The sequence below is a fragment of the Manacus candei genome, unplaced genomic scaffold (assembly GCF_025592945.1).
Source record: "Manacus candei isolate 608988 ecotype Guabito, Panama unplaced genomic scaffold, ASM2559294v1 h1tg000014l, whole genome shotgun sequence".
Taxonomy (NCBI): Eukaryota; Metazoa; Chordata; class Aves; order Passeriformes; family Pipridae; genus Manacus; species Manacus candei.
Genome location: NW_026138062.1, coordinates 68468242 through 68482697, shown reverse-complemented (window position 1 = coordinate 68482697; position 14456 = coordinate 68468242). Strand labels below are relative to the sequence as shown.

At 35.0% G+C, this 14456-nt stretch overlaps 1 protein-coding gene across 1 annotated transcript in view; it reads left to right on the top strand.

Annotated features, from left to right (window-relative positions):
- The window catches only part of NCAM2 (neural cell adhesion molecule 2), a 277189-nt gene that overhangs the window by 45552 nt on the left and 217181 nt on the right, over positions 1-14456 (top strand). The window lies entirely within an intron of this gene.

The following is a 14456-nucleotide window of genomic DNA, read 5'->3' as shown; positions in this document are numbered from 1 at the left end:
ACAGTTTGCCTGGAGAGCTCTTAATCCTTAAGAGCTCTGTGCTTTTAATCCTTGGAGATACTAAAAAAACTTACTGAACGTGGCTCTGAGCACCCTGACCTGATCTGAGCAGGGGTTGGACTCTCTGATCCCTTCTGTCTCAGCCAGCCTCTACTTCTGTAGTTCTATGAAGTGCTCCTGTTGCCCACACCTGTTTTCTTGACACGTACAGGCAAAGTTTGTAGCAATATATGCTGTTGTGTTATGCTTTCATCTTTTTGCTTCATTTTCTGATTTTTTTTTTCCTGTTGTGACAAATTTTTTGGTGCTTTAGTGCTACAGAAATAGTTCACCAAGACCAAATACTGCCTGAATAGTTATGTAAAGCCTTTCTCCATAACTCAGTAAAATAGCAGAGTGTTACCAAGAGTGAGGGATAACATATCCACTCACAAACTTTGTAATGGTCACTTCTTGCTGAAGTTGTAGGTTTAAGTTTTCTTGGTTTTTTGGGGGATATTTTTTTCTTAGTTTGGCTTGATTTGGATTTTTTGGGGGGAGTTTGCTCTGTTTTTTGGTTGGTTGGTTGTCTTTCCCATCAGTGGTGCTGACCCTTCCTGTATATGTTAGGCAGCTTTGCTTGAATTTACTGTGAAACAAAACAATAAAAATGGTCAGGGGCCATTCACTGTAAATGGAACTTCTACTACCTTCATTGAGGCAGATTTAAAGTGCAATTAAGTTTTAAAGTTATGGTACAACATCATTGCATTAGATATTAAAACACCTAGTCTTTGCTGTTATCTACTTTTAATACTTTTCTGTGCATTTGCCTACACGTAGAAACTACATCAAATGGACATTTAGCAAGGGGAAGAGGTGGGAGATCCTCCTGTACTTGCTATTTTGAACTTTTTTCATGTACCCTTTTTACTGGTTGCTTCTGTAATCAGTTGTGTGTTCTCTTGTTAGTGCTTAATGATGCTTTTGTTCAGTCACTTCAGTATATGTGAGTCAAAGGCAATCTCAAGTGTATATTGTTCTATATGTATAATCCATAGTTTTATCCTATATATATATATAAATTCTGTGTCAATACAAGGACCATGACTTCAAGTTGCAAAGCAGATAAAAGCTGAATTGTACTCCTTCCATTTCACCATAGAGAAAAGCTGACATGGCATTTGTAGGTTTTACAAGATGCAAGACCACCCTTTTATCTCTTTTATGGGAATGTTATCTTGGCTTTTGGTCATAAAAACAGCTTGTTGGTACTTGAACTGCACATTCATTGGTATCTTTCAACACAACAGTTATTCTGGAGCAGTATCTATGATAAAACTTTGTAATGTGGCCAAGCATTGAGTATTTTAAATAATGTTTATCTGTGAGGGGTCAGTACTATTTGCTGCCTTTTTCAGGGTCATGTTTTACAAGAGTTCTAATCTGCCAGGTGCTACATGAGATCCATTTTAAAAAAATCCATAGTATTTGTAAACAGAAAGGAAGTTAGCTACAGGGAGTATATTATAGATTGGATACTTCTGTAATATCATCAGATATTGTAGAAATATCGTCAGATTTGTGACATTAAGTCTAATAAAAGATCATGCACTGCATATTTCTTTATGCTCATTCTTCCTGCTTGCTGCCTGGGGTTTTTTACTTGGATTTTTGGGTTTTTGTTTGTTTCTTTGGAGTGACTTTTTGCTTCATTTTGTTTTGGGCCTTTTTTTTTGTTGTTGTTGGGTTGTTGTTGTTGTTGTTTTGCTGTTGTTTTCAATTTTTTATGCTTTCGTTCTGCTTCTAATGTGGTTATAAATTTCCTTTCTCTACTGAAGTATTTTTATACAAGTCTAGTTGACACTTGACCTCAACCTGGAAAGAAACTTCGTTCTTTTTAAAAGCTCAGTCTTGACTGCACATGAAGAGAAAAGGATATGCTAACACAAAACTAAAAATCTGTGGTTATAAATCAGTCAGACATTAAGAAAAAGAGTTTGAGAAACCAGAAAACATTGATTTGACAAATCTAATTTACTTGTAACTCCACATGCCATCCTTTTCCTTATTTAAAACTTCTGTGAGACTTTCAAACTCACTTTTTGTGTCCTAAGTGAATATTTTATTCCGTATGACTAATAATTTTTGTCATAGTTTATCTTGTGAGAGTACCCAGATATTATCTAATTGATTCATTTTGTATTGTCTCCAACCTTCACGAAACTCGTGATACAATTGCAGTATTAGGGGAAAAACATAGCCAGACTTCTGTTTCTCTGTGATGTGTATCAAAGAGAAGCTCTATGTTCAACCTTGTTGATCTCATCAATCTACTTGGCTTGTTCTTTCCATCTTGCAGAGGAAGAAAATGGATGATGTGAAGTTGGCACTGTCAGAGTGGCAGTGATGTATGTAAAGTAAATTAACCATCTCACCTTCAGCTTTCTTGTGTAACTTTCTCAAATGTGTCTCTTTGAATGTGAGTGTTACAGTGTGTCTGGAACTTGGAGCTGGTAGCTGCTACCATATTTTCTCTGGTGTACATGACTAAATACTCTGCCCAGCTGCTAGATTTAATTGGAAACACATTATTCTGATTTCATGTCACCATTACTGAATTCTATTTTCACTTAGACTCTAAAAAATTAAGTGAAAGGTATATGGAGGGCTCCTATACACACTAATATTATTAGATATAATATTAATAGTCATTAATACTGCTATTACTAATAACAGGTATTGTTTTTTAAAGTCACTCTTATGAAGATCAGGACTTAATTAACTCTGCATATTCGTGAATAAGGGGGTTTTGAAAACTCTCAAAGTTACTGTGGAAATTTATTTGTAACTATGTACCTTTCACTTCTGGAAGAACTTCATATTCAGTAGCCTGTCTCTGTTGCATATCTGTTAGTCTGGCACTGAATGTTTTATGAGAAGCATTGTCAAGTGCTCCTTGAAAATCTAACCATGCTGTATTCACTGGGTTTTCTTTATTTTTCATAAAACCTTTGTTTTCAAAGAACTTCAGAAGGTTAGTTAAGCATGGCCTCCCCTGTCTGAATCCATATTTATTGTCATTAATCAAACTGCACTTTACTGTGTGTTTTTTACCCCATCAGTAAAGATAATTTCTCAAGTTATTCCGATGTGACAAAAGTTTCCTGCTTTGCATCATTGTGTCTTAAGATATTCTTTCATTCTTTCTTAAATATATTCACGGTGATGAGATCTGAGGAGTCATCTCTTTGACACATAAAGTCATTTTCCTACATCTCTTTGGAATATAAAATGTATGTTAAGTAATTCTACTGGCCATGCTTATGTGACCACTTGCTCTCAGTTACTGGGTGTATCACCAGAATACTTTGCCTCATGAAAAAAGTGCAAGATCTAAGATGGGTGAAAATGTCTGTAACTGGTTCTGAACAAGTATTGTGGAAGCAGCTGTTTTAGAATGCATATTTCTATGTTATAATTGCTTATTCTTATACTCTAACAAAGTTTCCTCTGCATTTTAGTGCAAATGGCTGGATCCAAAATGCTACTTTCTCTTTCTGATACAACTATACTTTTTGTGATTAAGTCTGTATGTGCTGCTTCACACACCTCTGTGCTCCTGGTTGTCCACTGTGGGTGTGCCAAGGAAGTGGTGTTGTTCACAGTCTTCTCTTTCTTAGACCTGTTTCTAGTTACTTGTGAAGACAGAGTGCTGTTGTAGGTTCCCTGCTTGTAGAATAGTGGAAGACTTAGGGTTGGACAGGACCTTAAAGATCATCTCATTCTCACAGGGACACCTTTCCCTACACCAAGTTGCTCAGAGCCCCATCCAACCTGGCCTTGAACATTTCCAGGGATGGGGTAGCCACAGCTCCTTATTCTAGTTTATTTAGAATTCAACCACAGCTCAGTAGAGGAAAAGTAAAAAAAGCTCAAGCCTTTGATGTGAGCACTACACAAATAATTGCCAATTATTAATATGGAAAAGTAAATACTTTGGGACATGAATATTATGTAAATCCATAATGCTCTGGGTATGATTTTGAGTTAAAGCGAGCTCAAAATATATCATGTGAAAATGCAAATCCATCTAGATAATTTTATTTTTTTACTTTCTTATGGAAAATTACAAGGTTAGGAAACTAACATAATGAATAATTAGATCATAAAGTATGAGACTGCAGAAGGAGATATTTCTTTTTTTTTTTTTTGCCTAGTAATAGTGTCTCCAGTGCTGCATAGAAGAGATCTCTTAGAAACATTAGATGTTTTTAGAGACAAAAAGCTCTAGAATTGACGTTTTTACAGTTTTACTACTTAAAATATTTAAGTTTTTTGGTGCCCAGTAGTTCAGTGAAAGGCTTTGAAGGTTCTCACTCTGATTCAATCAGATCAGGGTTGAGTTGGTTATTTTAATGGTGATTCCACAATTTTTACTGATCTGTAAATTAGCACTGATGAGTCTTCATCTGGAACTGGGCTTGGCTGAAGCCCATTTATCATGTTAAAAAGACCTAATGAGTTTAATAAGTTAAAACAGATGTAAAAGAGGGAAGTCACTAGAAAAAGAGGGTAATAGAGAACATGTCCTAGGAGAAAAGCCTGAAATGGTGTCTGTGTGAATGTGCTAAAGTTTGTGAGTCTATGCCTTTTTACTAATTCAGACAGAACATTATAATTCCAATGTACCTTCATCTTTTAGACCCTCAACTGGGTTCACATCCAGCTTGATGTAATGCTGGGGACCCCAGCTACCACATCCTTCCCAGGTAGATAATAATTTTGGGGCTTTAGCTCAGCAAGGTGAATATTATGTTTAAATATGATTCTTCCTTATTACAGAAGGGAAGATTGAATTTGATAAAGTTGCTAGACTCCAAGAATTAATTTGGCTGAAAATTGGAAGGGAGGATGCTAATTGCCAACCAAGTCAGATTCTAAAATAGTCTTTCAGTGAAAATATTTCTGGGGGTTGGGAAGGAGGAAATAGATCTTGGCTAGGTTGTAGTTGTTCCAGTTATATGAATGAGGAAATTTTCTGTAATAATGTAGTATGGCCCTCTCGTTTCTTTTGTTTGAAATCCAGTAACTTCTGAAAACATTCTTGTTGGCTTTTGCATGTCTGTATGGAACAACTGATCAGTTCAAAATGAATAAACTTAACTGTGAGGCATTTTTTCAGGATCATTATCCTCACATCATGAACCTTCAAAAAGATACTGCTGTAGGAGATCAAAGAATATGAATCAGTATTACTTGTTTGTTTACAAAAAAGGCATAAAAATCAACACAAAGACTAAAAATCATTATCTGCTCTTTCTTCTGTACTTCTTGCTTACTCCAGATTGCTTTTTTCTCTAATCCTATTATTCCACCCTTTTTTTACTGTTTTTGTTACTTCTAACTCCTTTATCAACAAATTTCATTCATTCTGCATCTTCTTTCATTAAGTCATTTCACTTTGCTCCAGTTTTGTTTTTTTTCCTAACTCTGAGAAACGATATCCTCCAGAAAATGTTATTCTGGACTTCCACCCATAGCCTCGATTTTTATAATTTTAAAATGTAAACTTTTTAAGGCAATCTGTTTGTATGCTTCTGCAAGGAAATTATGAAAACTCCTGCTCACTTTTGTTGACTGAAGAGTGTACTCACAGGTTTTTAAGTCCTTCATTGTTCTATGCCAACAAACCTGAAAGAAATTTGTTAAATTTTTACCCTTTCCTGTGAAATTGCACATTGGGTATTATATATTGCATTTTAATCTCATAATTATATATCTGTGGAGGCTGGTCCTTTCTGAGTACTTCATATTTTCATTCTAATTTTACATCATGTCCTATTTCTGTGTATTGACTGACCTTGGGAATGAGAACAGAAGTATCTGTTCTCTCTTTTGAATAAGTTGGGCTCCTTCCCTTCAGCCCTGTGTGAATGAGGAGGGTGGAGAAGGGAAGACAGAGGTTAATTTTTTGCTGCTTTTTTAATTGCTGGCTGGAGGGATACAATGTCATATATGCTTATCTGCATGTATACATCTGATGTGGCACCTGAATACGGCAATATTTTCCTTCTAGATCATTAAATTGTACAATAAATATCTTCTGCATTTCTTTCAAGTCTTCTTAGGCTTTTTCACTTCCTTTGTGTATTTAGGAATGCCTCTGTATTAGTGTCCACTGGGATTGCTGCATACAACTTCCATCGCTGCCGACGGCAATTCACTGCATAAATTCTCATTCATGAGAATGAGGATATATTTCTTTCCATTATTTTAGCAGACATCAGTGGAGTTTCTTTAAGAAATGTGTTCAGCAAAATTTAGTGCTAGTAATTTAACAAATGAGCATAAGCTTTCATAAATTACATTTAAGATGTTAACATCAAAGTTAACATTCTTGCTGCAAGTGTAGTGCCTTTAATTTCTTTTTTTCTCCTAGTAAATTGCTGTTCAACTCAGCTTTAATTTATAATAAAAGAATAGTTTTAGCTTTATAGCCTTAAGACATCCACAGAGAGAATAAATTTACCTCTCTTTTGTTCAGCACTAACTGCTCTGGTTTGTTAGTGCTTCCCCTTGGATCCATTTGGGAGAAAGCATAAGGTGATAGTCTTGGCCTCGCTCTTACAAAATTAAATTAGGGAACATCCTCAGTTATGAAAGATGGGAATATTTGATGGTGTCATAGTTTTACTTCCCCTTTAGTCAAACCTTTCTCTACTTTCTGTACAGGCAGCCTAAGAGAATTAACCACCTTATTTTCACTTCTTCCCTTTTCAAACTGTTCAGTTATGAAAGATGGGAATATTTGATGGTGTCATAGTTTTACTTCCCCTTTAGTCAAACCTTTCTCTACTTTCTGTACAGGCAGCCTAAGAGAATTAACCACCTTATTTTCACTTCTTCCCTTTTCAAACTGTTCTAATTACCAGGACTTCAGAAAGAATATAGGTAACATTAGTTGGTTTTTGTATTATTTCCCCTGATGTCTACCTTATGATTGAATGTATAGCCCACTATATATCTGTTTTCAGAGGGAGTACGTTTTTCCAGATCTTTGTAGATTAGTTGTGATTATACCTCTGTCTTTCTCCAGCAAAAATGTTTTAGTACAAAAGTATCAAGGACATGCCCTAATAAACATTAACATTCTATCTCCTTAGAATTGTTTTTTTTTTCTAATACTGTTGTCATGGAGAAACAAGTCAGTCTTACTTTCTTCACTTTTTAAGACAAGATTATTTAAGTTAGAATAAGTTTCCTAAATGCTTTGGGTGTTCTGAAATGTTTTGGAAAATAATTTTTGCAGATTTTGTAAAAGGATTTTGAAAGGATGTTTGTTCATTATTAAATACCTGATAGTACTGCAGCTACTTCAAAAGTAACATATAAAATTTGATAAGATGGAGGTTATTTATAGTATGAATGTGCAAATAATTGAATTTCCTTTACTAAAACCTAATAAGACTTGTTTTTCCTGTGCTCAAAAGAGGATAATAAATAGACTGGTTATAGGTTTTTTAAAGACTAACTTATTAAGTTTAGTCATTTGTGGGCATCTAAGGTGAGCAATCTTAAAGGATCTGCTTTTCTATAACTCTATGCCTGGAGTTTTCTGAGAGTGCCTTTAAGTTGTATCAGTTTGAACCTCCAGTAGATACATGTCCAGAATGTTATAATCTTGACTGCTTTCTTAAGGAGCAAACATTTCAAAGTTTAATGTTAAAATCAGTATGAGCAGTATGTGGCTGTTTTTTCTTATTTCCCATTGAAGGTGAAATTATCTAAAGTGCATGAAAGTGAATTATACAAGATCAGAATACAACTTGATGTTTTGTGAGATTTTAGAGGACATGTGCATTTAGGTGAATCTGATTTATTGCATTTGTGTTAGCCTAGAAGATGCTATCGTTATTTTTAGTCTGGCTTTTGCAGGTTTGTATACTAGTGATAGATCCAGACAAAGAAGGTCTTGCTACTAGGGAAAGTGTTTCATGACAAAAAGGGATCTTGGCAATTTGAAGATGTGTAAAGATTTGTAGTGATTTTGAAATGGGTTCCTCCACTCCAAGGAAGTGACTCAAGGCATTGCATTTTATTTCAAGTCAAAAAAATAGCACTGGAATGTTTGTTTTTACCTCTGAGTCATTGCAGAAGCAGGGCAGCGGATGAGAGGGGAAGGATGCTGTCCATGCTCTGGTTACCAGGACTGAAATTAAACTTCATGATCTTGAACAGAAACCTTACTGTTCAGGGAGGAACACTTGACAAACAAGTGCAAAATTAGATCTACCCAAGCTTGAAGAGAGTTGTTAAGAGGACAGAATGATAAAGTCCAATTAAGAAAGGAAATAGAAGAAGCTGAAGAACTCTATGAACTTTAATTTGTACACAGCAGATCAGTAATTACAATTGTGTCGTGTTCCCTGAACCAAATTTGAGTTTATGGAGAGAGACTTTACTCAACAGATTCTTTTTGATTGCTGGGGTTGGTGTTTGTGTGGAAAAGATTATTGAAGTTCAGGGTGTTTTTACTATGCCCTGATTCAAAATTTCTCTTTGTATAATGATAACTTGTAGTCTGGCTTCATTAGGTTTAATACAACCCTGTGACTGGCAGCAGATGGAAAACAAAGGTTTCTTTGACTAAGGGGGCTTTTTAAACCATAAGTAAGAAACCAGCCTGATAATCCTACAGTTGATATTGTCATAATCTCTTTATTATTATCAAACAGACAGGTCTTTGTGACTGTATTTAAAAATAACTATGTCCCCATTGCTTTTAGAGGTTCATGACACTTTTTTCTGTGGTTTTTAAGAATCATATTTTTGGCAGACAGATAATGTTCATTTTGGAAGCCTTTTTATATTCTCTTTCTGTGCAAAAGCATGATGAACCAGTCTTTAATGTAAAATTTTGGAGGATATTTAAATACATAAACTGTATCCTAGGACTGAGAGTTTTGTGTTCATAAAACAGACTGATAGAATAAAAATACTTTAGACACAGTCATCACTGAGATCCATCTGAAAATTAGAACCATCCTTTTAAACTTATAGGAGCTGTCTGAAACATTACTATATTAGCTTAGAAAAGAAAAAAATATGCTTATTAATTTTTTTAATACTTCTGTGCACATGCATAGTTTGTGCTGTTTTCTGTTCTCCCTTTGTTCCATAAACGTTTAATAAATTTTAAAAATATTTACAAATAGCCATGATTTGATACTTGTAAATGATACCAAAATAAAATTCCTCTTGCAAGGGTGGAATCCACAACTTCTCTGGGTAACTTCTTCCAGTGCCTCACCACACTCTGAGCAAAGAACTTCTTCCTAGTATCTAATCCAAATAGTTCCTCTTTTAGTTTAAAACTGGCATGTGCTTCTTAAATGAATCAAAGGAGGGCAAAAGTGCCCTGCAAATTTCAGTGTCCTGGCAGAGTTTAATGAAGTAGATATATCCCTCCCTCCAGGAGGCTGTTAAGGCACCATTAAAGCCAAGTCATGATAACTATTGGTTAATGCTAATTGTTAAAATGAGATTCACAAAACCATTTTCTTTAGAAAAACTGCAGAATTTAAGTTCAACTTTTGAACTGTTTGATCCAAAACTTAAAATTTAACAGTCCAGATATAGTCTTGAATATCCTTGTGGCAAATATGAGGATGTTTGTCTCCATTGCTCTGTTGCTTGTGCCACAGAGATTGCTTAATTATTTTGCCCACTCTTCCTTTCTTCAAGTTAATTAACAAACCTTTTGAATATTTTGGACCTAAAATCAGGACAGACCCAGATGCCATCATGGAGAAAGGTAAGGAATGGAACCATTACAAGTATTGGACTTGATTTCAGCTCTTAAAGCAAGAGCATCTTCAGCATCACGCTGAGTAGAATGCAAGTTGTGTACAAGGGAAGGGCATCTAGGGCATCCCCCCAAAAAAGAACCTACCTACCCAAGCAAAAAAGGTTATTCTTTTCTTCCCCAACTCTCCTTTCGTATGGGACTAGAAAACTTGTGGAAAGCTAAAACTGTAGCTGTGAAGTTGTATCCATGTTAAGACTTTGTGATCTGTAGCGACACACAAACCAGATGTGTAAAAAAAATTTTTGAATAATCAGATTAGGAGGGTAGAGGTTAATGAGTCATACTTTATCATAGCTCAGTAACAACTGCAGTGCTCGACTGGTTTTTCCTGAGATTTCTCATGTCTTGAAGAGCTGGATGTAAGGGAACTAATTCCTTGTGAGCATAGCCAATGGTAGAAGTACATGAGTAGAGAAATGCTACTTCCATCTTGAGTGTTTCTCAAGATTTGTCTGGATAAAACCCTGAGGAATCTAGTTAGTGCTCATAGTTGACCCTCCTTGGACCAACAAGTTGGACTGGAGACCCCCTAAGGTCCTTTTCAAGGTAGATTATTCTGCCATGCAATGATCATTGTCAGTAACCCTCCTCCATCCTGGAGCTCAGAATAGTTCTTTCATTGTGAGACAGGAGCTGTATTTTTAGATGTGGCTTAAAATTATTCTCTCCATGGTCAAAATGCCCTCCCTCTCATAAAGGTTGAATAAAGAGAAGAGTTATCTCAGAAGCTCTTGAATTAAAAAATGTACAGGGACATAAACATGAATTTGTTTCATATATATTTGCTAATAAAAATAATATTGATTTAACATTCAGTGCAACTTTTAAACAAAACTAGCTCATAGTTCTGTTATATTCCACTGGTACCATTCTTGTTTGCCTAAAGGAAATAAGGTTGTTATGTAGGATAGCTGTGTTTTTAATGAGAAAACCTGATTCAAGTCCTAAGTAAATCTAAAACTTGATCCTGAACTTATTCAGAAATCAAAGGGACTGAAAATACTTGTCTTTCCTTTGTCATGAACTGAAATAGGATTACAAAAAGCTGGCAGAAAAAGCTTCCAGTAACACTTGCATTAACTTCAAATTTTAACAGAATGTGTGGGTTTAATTCCAACTTGAAATGTGGTTTACCTTTTTTTTCTATTATTTTGCTTAACAAAAAAAATCTACATAACAGTAGTGAGAGCTTTGTTATAAACTTCCATGATTGAAATATTAAATTCAGGATTACAAGCTTCAATAAAGTGCTTTCTTACAAAATAAAATTTTCAGTGGAATGTTTCCGTAGTAAAACAGTAGTTTCAGATGTGAGCAGCACTGAAAGTTATGTATGTTATAAAGATTATTGTGTGCCAAAAAGCCAGTAAAAAAGTTGGAACTTGAACTGTCTCAAAGACAAGAATTTCATAGTAACTTCTGCAACTTTCTCTTTATGACACTTCATTTTACATACAAACTTTTTAGTTTTTCTTCCTTGGTCATTCTTCTCCAGCAATGATTTTGGATTAATTACATTCAAGTCTAACATACTTGAATCCCATGGTCATCTGTAGTTACTGATGTGCAGTTCTCCAGTGGTGACCTTCCACAGGACTGTAGCGCTCTGACAAGGCAGTTACATGCTCTGAAAAGCAAGTGTTGTGAAGGGAGTGAAAGTTTCCTGAACGTGGTTTACTCTACTTTTCTCTTTAAGAAGGTTCTTTTACTTCATATTTTTTCATGTTTGGCTGCAGAACCACCTTTAGTGAACATCAAATTGCAGAAGACAGTTGACATGATTCATGCCTTAAGAGTAATAAGTCTTTAGAGTTATTATCCTGCTACCAGAAGAATAGTAACTATGGTAGAACTATACTATAGTTGTTTTTCCAAGGGAGCATTTGTGAGCACAAATGGTTTTAACATGCACTGTAGCATGTGAATTTCTAGATTTCAACAGTATTACTTACTTATATGAATAAAGACAAAAGAATAAAAGAAATATAGTCTCTATACCTTAAAAAATAATGTAATATCTTCTGAGATAGCCCAAAATATTTCCTTTTCATGTTTGAGACCAGTGCTTCCAAATGCATTGCTGAAAAATTTTAGGTAAGCTTCTAAAATAATAATAGCAATTACTGTGATACAGTTTTAGAGGGGAGTTAAATTTTTTTAATTCAAGTGAAACTATACCCTTGCTTATGTATAACTCAGGAGCAATTCTATAGAAGTAAGGAGGAAGAATTTTGAAGAAAGGCATGAATTTCAAGAAATTGAGTCTTTTTTTTTTTTTTTTGGTAAATTGTGATGTGTGTTACCTGCAAATCCTATGGGGGAAAAACACACCCTACACCCTATAGAATAATTTTTGATTCTAGAAAATATAATGTGTAGGGGCATTTTGAACTGGCTTAGTCTTTTCCGTGTAACACCAAGACCAAAATAAGTAGCTGGTGAGTGGCTTTAACTGTTGCCTTTTCTTTTACTTTTCCACATCCAGTGAATGGAAGCTTCCAAAATGTTATGTCACAGATATGTATTTCATGCTGTAGCCTTAGAGCCTTAAAAATTGCTGTACACTATTCAAGGGAACAAATGAAATAAAATAGGTGTGGTTCTGTAAGAAGCACTTCAGAGTTGCAGAGAATATTAGCACATATTATGACATCCCTAGTTTTGTTTTGTACAATCCTAAATACCTTAGGGAAAGCCATCAGTGAAACCAGCCAAACAAAATTTATGTGCTGGGCAGGAGGAAGACAGAAATGTGTGTCTGAGTTCTACAGCAAGTGAAGAATAGGAAGGTAAAGGCACACTTTATCTGTGTGAGGTAGGAGGCAGGAATTCACCACCTGCCTCTGGAAGGATGAAAGTCGGATGAAATCAGTTGTCTCTCACATGAATCAAGTTTCAAGGTTATCCAAACACAGTATTTTCTGTAGATGACTTGTGCTATGCTGCTGTTTTTGAAAGGTATTCCAAAGTTGTTCACACCTCTAGTGATAAGGAGCCCTGCTTTGGGATGGGTTTTGGGTTTGAGCTTCTTTCTCTTTTTAACTACAGCGCAAGGAGTGACTGTTATTGAAGTGAGGTCTCCAAGAAAGACTTAAAATGATGACAGTCTCCATAAATTTAACAGAGCCAAAGAATAACATTGTTATTTTTTTCTCCTGTTTCTTTCTGCCCAGTCATTTTCTCCCCTTTTTAATACCCTCTCTAAGCAATTTTTATTATCCCTTCTTCTTATCAGGAAATAAAGCAGAGAATGAGAGAAACCAAAATTTAAGTGCCTTTAAGACAAAATTTAAAAAAATAAGTAATTTTTCTCTTGAGACCCTAGAGCTTCATTATTGAAATATCATAATCATACGGGCATTAAATGATGTGATCACTGAAAAAATCCTACAACTATTTAGACTAGATCATTGTGCATTTTTAGCATAGCATGCTTAGTGTTCAGCACAACATTGATTCTCTACCTTGTCATTTTTATAACGTACTTGCCACTTTTTTATTTCACTTGAAAATTATGGATTTGTAGTTTTAATGTCATCCTAACATTTTTTACTTACTGTTACTATCTACTTCTGCTGTCTGGTAACACAACTAGTGTGCAGGACTGCTCTTATATAATATATGGAGTTGGGAAATTGATTTATAATAAGTTAGAAAGCTCTCTACTCTTAAATATCGAGTGTTTTTCTTAATCTGATTTGTTGACAAGTACTTAGTGCTTGCTTGTCAAAGTATGTTGTGTGGGAATATACTGTGTGAATGAAACCTGATAGAGGTAATAAGATGGTTCCATTTGTAATCTTAGTTGTGAGAAGAATAAACAGCAAATAACATAATGTACCAGTACATGACTGCATTTATTTTAAGGGGAAGAAAAACAATTTAATGCAACTTTTGATGTTCCTCTGTGTTTACAACCAGCTCCCAGTTACAGCCTTTGTAACCATTCCCACAGTGTAAAGTGTTGATGTGTAAAATACAGGAGTGGTGTGGGTTTGTTTATTGTTGGATGAGAGGGGAGAAATGAGTAGCACTTTTTTCCTTCTTTGAAAACTTATCCTTGACTTAAACTGACATGAGAAGTGGGAGAACACAGGGCAGGAAAATGAAAAAGGTTTCAAAGCTCCATTTCTGAACCTTCTCAACTTTCAAACAAGGCAAGAGTGAATAAGGAAAACAACTTAATTATTTCTCAATGCATTTGCAGACTTGCCTAGATAGAAATTCTGTTACCAGATTGGCTTTCCTTCCAGTTGACCGTGACACAGGTTGTGTGGGTGTTTTTCTGGATTTCATACCTGTAAAATAGTGTGGCTTTTTACACTGGCAGGTATTCTTTCTGAATTCTTCTTGAACACTGAAAAAGAAACCAGTAGATAATTAGAAAAACCAAGATTCTGAACAATCAGAGGGTGTTTTGCTATAATGGCTGGTGCTGCTAAATGTATTAGTCAGGAAAAAAAAATCACACTGTGGCCCTTAAGAGAATAAAATTAAGTATTGAAATAGCCTCAAAACCAGTCAATTGTTAAAAGTCCTTTTTTTTTTCTTTTTTTTTGCTTTGAAACGTTTTCAGTTTCTGAGCTGTTATTTAATTTCTCTAATG